Source organism: Diaphorina citri, unplaced genomic scaffold (genome assembly GCF_000475195.1).
Source record: "Diaphorina citri unplaced genomic scaffold, Diaci psyllid genome assembly version 1.1 scaffold630, whole genome shotgun sequence".
NCBI lineage: Eukaryota > Metazoa > Arthropoda > Insecta > Hemiptera > Psyllidae > Diaphorina > Diaphorina citri.
This window is the reverse complement of record NW_007378063.1, coordinates 124,346-128,995: the sequence shown is the minus strand read 5'-3', so window position 1 is coordinate 128,995 and position 4,650 is coordinate 124,346.

Here is a 4,650-nt window from a genome sequence, read left to right as displayed (position 1 = left end):
TTTTGAGGACCGTTTTAGTGGATCAAATTTCTTTTGGAAAAAAAGACAAAATTAAATCTATCTGACGATATATAGATATATCTATCGTCAGATAGATATTCTTAGCTTGTAGATAGTAGTATCTAATATTTATCATAATTAGCAGATTAGCACCAATACAATCCTCAAGGTCTTCCACTGATTAGATAATCAGTGGCGTATCTATGCAAGCCAGGGGTAGATTCCCTTCCTCTCTACAAGTCTCACCCATCTTCCCTACTTATCACTAACCGAAAATAATTAGCTGAAGTGGCAAGAAAGAGTATGAATGCCCAAGCTTAAAACAGAGAGTTTTCAGTCCATCCAGCTCGTGGAAAAGCTACTGACGTATCGCTATATAAAATGATATAAACAAAGAAGACATGGCTGTTATCTATCAATAGCTATGAGAAATAACACCAAGGAAATATCGAGCTTGTATTGATACCGACCTACCTAGTACCTACCTACTTACATTGCAAGTATAGATTAACTAACTCACCTATTCGTGGAAAAGCTACTGACGTATCGCTATATAAAATGATATAAACAAAGAAGACATGGCTGTTATCTATCAATAGCTATGAGAAATAATACCAAGGAAATATCGAGCTTGTATCGGTACCGACCTACCTAGTACCTATACCTACCTACTTACATTGTAAGTATAGATGAATAACTAACTCACCTATCTACTAACATGAGCAATAGAAATAAGGAAGATACGCTACAACGCTGCAATCTGTAATGGAAGAAGTCTAGGCTAGGCCTGCTCACTGATCTGTGACACATCAGTATTAATTTATTGTTCTCGACGCATTTAAAGGAAGGACAGGACAGAAAATCTACAATCTTGTTAACAGAAAATACCTTGTTAGGTAATCGCGGAGTCGGGATGGATATTGAACATTTCCCAGAGAGTCTCTGGTTCTCTATACAAGGCCGGAGTAATTCTAGACTTCTACTAAAACACTATACTAGGACGTGATTTAGCTAATGGACATGACGAGCGAGCTGTACAAAGGAAGGACAGGACAGAAAATCTACAATCTTGTTAACAGAAAATACCTTGTTAGGTAATCGCGGAGTCGGGATGGGTATTGAACATTTCCCAGAGAGTCTCTGGTTCTCTATACAAGGCCGGAGTAATTCTAGACTTCTACTAAAACCTATACTAAGTAGGACGTGATTTAGCTAATGGACATGACGAGCGAGCTGTACAAGGCTTGTTCGTAATTAAAAACCTCGGTGCAATAGTAGAATTGAATAGAATATAAAAGTACATAGAATAGATTAGAATGACATAATTGACATATATACGTTGTTTATCCTGATGCTTGAAATGGACTAAAAAGTCCCATTAAAACATAAATAGTGCTTTAGTAGTGCTTGTTTATGCTGATCGATAGGACTAAAAAGTCCCTTAAACGGTTTAAGCTGCTTAAACCTTAAATCCATAAATAGTGCTTTGTATTGCTTGTTTATAGTTCTCGAATAGGAACAATTAACTTTATCACAGCTTCCTATTTTTACTGCTATTAAGTACTGTGTTCTGATAAATCCAACAACCAATATAAATTTGACGCTAAACGTAACCCAATAGGTAACCAAAATGGACTAAAAAGTCCCATTAAAACATAAATAGTGCTTTAGTAGTGCTTGTTTATGCTGAGCGATAGGACTAAGAAGTCCCTTTAATCCATAAATAGTGCTTTGTATTGTTTGTTTATAGTTCTCGAATAGGAACAATTAACGTTATCACAGAAACTTTATCACATGCTTCCTATTTTTACTGCTAATTTTTTATTTAGTTGTTCTGAAGATGGCCATAGTAATGGTCGAAATATATCAACTCGTCTGTCCTTTTATCTTTAGTCTTGTTTTTTAACGTCTATCAGATAGGGGACAGTCCATAATCCACTCCAGTCAAGTGAAGACCATGACTGTCTCGAAATATGTATGCTATTACTGTGTTCTGATAAATCCAACAACCAATAGAAATTTGACGCTAAACGTAACCCAATAGGTAACCAATTGACCAAATTTGCAATGATGTAAAGCTCTGGAGCGATTGGATCGGTTAATTACTAACACGGTTGTTCAGTTGTTGTAACATTTAATTAGCCACATTAACGTAGGCACTAAACACGGATAGTGTGATAGGTTGGTTCATTATGTATGACGTATGACACACATGTGTTTAATTGTTTATAGACAGGGTGGCTCAAATATTGGTACCGAAAACAACCACCTCACCTGAATCATCTATTGATAGAAAATCTCACCCCACGCCACTACTAAGATGCACTGAAATACCACAGAGATCTGTAATACCTAAGTTATATCTCTTATATCTGACATTAATTATTTATGTGTATATTTATACATCTGATATTTACCTATAATGTATACCTATTACCTACCTATCTGACATACAGACAAACAGATACAACAGGTGTTTACATTTAGAACATGTGATTATGAGTCAGTAATATTGAGTTACAAATGAGAAATAAATAAAAATTAATGTCTTCTCTAATGAATAAGTTCTCGTTATTTTATAGAGTAGATAATAATTATGTAGGTATCGGTAACTAAATTAATTAAATACCTATCTAGGTAAGTAGTTGAGTAGGTAGGTATGTACCAATCTACTGAATCTACCAATTATTTATTGGAGATACCAAGGTAACTCAAGATTCCAATACAGCCAATAGGTACTTGTACTTATGAAAAAATCGACATCTTAATCAATTTAAAAGAATAGGCAGCAGGATGAAGGAAAAAGTTGATTCTGGATTAGGTCCACAACATCAGTAGGCAGCTAGGCAGTCCAGTTAATAATATTCTCGTGTACCTGTGTACCTAAATAACACTGGCGTTCAGTAACATTCCAGATTCCAGTCCTGTTAGTTGGAGGGAATCAATTGGATTTGTAGCAGTCACAGTCAGTACAGAAGTGTATTTTGATCAAAACTGGGATGGAATGTGTTTTGAGGTGTATTTTTCTATCGGAAATAGAACCGATTCCGATGGCGCATGGCGCCATCTTGTATTTCGTATGGTTTAGTATCTACAGGTGCTATTTCAATTTCCAAAAGGGAACTGGTTCCGGCTCATAGTATTTTTCCAGCTATACAAAAGAAGTAAAATGGAGGTATTCTTACCTGAACTATTGACCAAAGTTAGTCTATACTTCGGAGACTTCAGGCTGAATCATGAAGGAATGTGGGATACGTTAATGAGTCATTAGAGAATTCTGCTAGATTTCAGCTTTATCAGATACAGAATTACAGATATCAGCGGCATTTCCAAGTAGTAGGGAAAAAATTGCTAAAAATCGAGAGAGCTTGATAAGTATGGGCTATGGGGCATTGACACCAACTCTAGCTGTCCGTTTCAGTCCCATGCTTACCTTTCTAACTTTCATCCGAGCCAAGTAGATACCTAGGTATCAGAGCAAAATCAGATACAGAATTACAGATATCAGCGGCATTTCCAAGTAGTAGGGAAAAAATTGCTAAAAATCGAGAGAGCTTGATAAGTATGGGCCATGGGGCATTGACACCAACTCTAGCTGTCCGTTTCAGTCCCATGCTTACCTTTCTAACTTTCATCCGAGCCAAGTAGAAAGAAGAAACCTAGGTATCAGAGCAAATACCTAGGTACTGGAGCATGTACCTAATAGGTACTGGAGCAAATACCTAGGTACTGGAGCATGTACCTAGGTACTGGAGCATGTACCTAGGTACTGGAGCAAATACCTAGGTACTGGAGCATAAACCTAGGTACTGGAGCATGTACTTAGGTACTGGAGCAAATACCTAGGTATCAGAGAGCAAATACCTAGGTACTGGAGCATGTACCTAATAGGTACTGGAGCAAATACCTAGGTACTGGAGCATGTACCTAGGTACTGGAGCATGTACTTAGGTACTGGAGCATATACCTAGGTATCAGAGAGCAAATACCTAGGTACTGGAGCATGTACTTAGGTATCAGAGCAAATACCTAGGTACTGGAGCATGTACCTAGGTACTGGAGCAAATACCTAGGTACTGGAGCATGTACTTAGGTACTGGATCATATACCTAGGTATCAGAGAGCAAATACCTAGGTACTGGAGCATGTACCTAGGTACTGGAGCAAATACCTAGGTACTGGACCATGTACCTAGGTACTGGAGCATGTACCTTTATGTAGGTACTTGCTACAAAGTAGGTACTTCATTACATGTTGTTGAACAACCAAACTTTTGTTATTGTGAGTTGTGAGTGAGTGTATATTATGAGTAAAGTAAGTGAAAACGAGAAGTTTACAATCACTTCATGTCTGTACATTACAATCACTACAACTCATACACTACAGAGCACACAATCACTACAACTCATATAATAATACCTGATACAATCATAATCATAATATTGGTGCCTATTGATAACTCATTTCTATATCTACAGAGTGTACCAGCAGTTCAGGGACGCTACAGTGTGTCCATTGACTCTTATGGGGTCGGAAGTAAGATGTCTCCAATATCACCACAGCACAGTAATCAATCGGCCATTCAATAGGAGGTAGACCTGACAGGTCGTATGAGAGACTTATTGTTGCTACCATACACTATCAGGCATA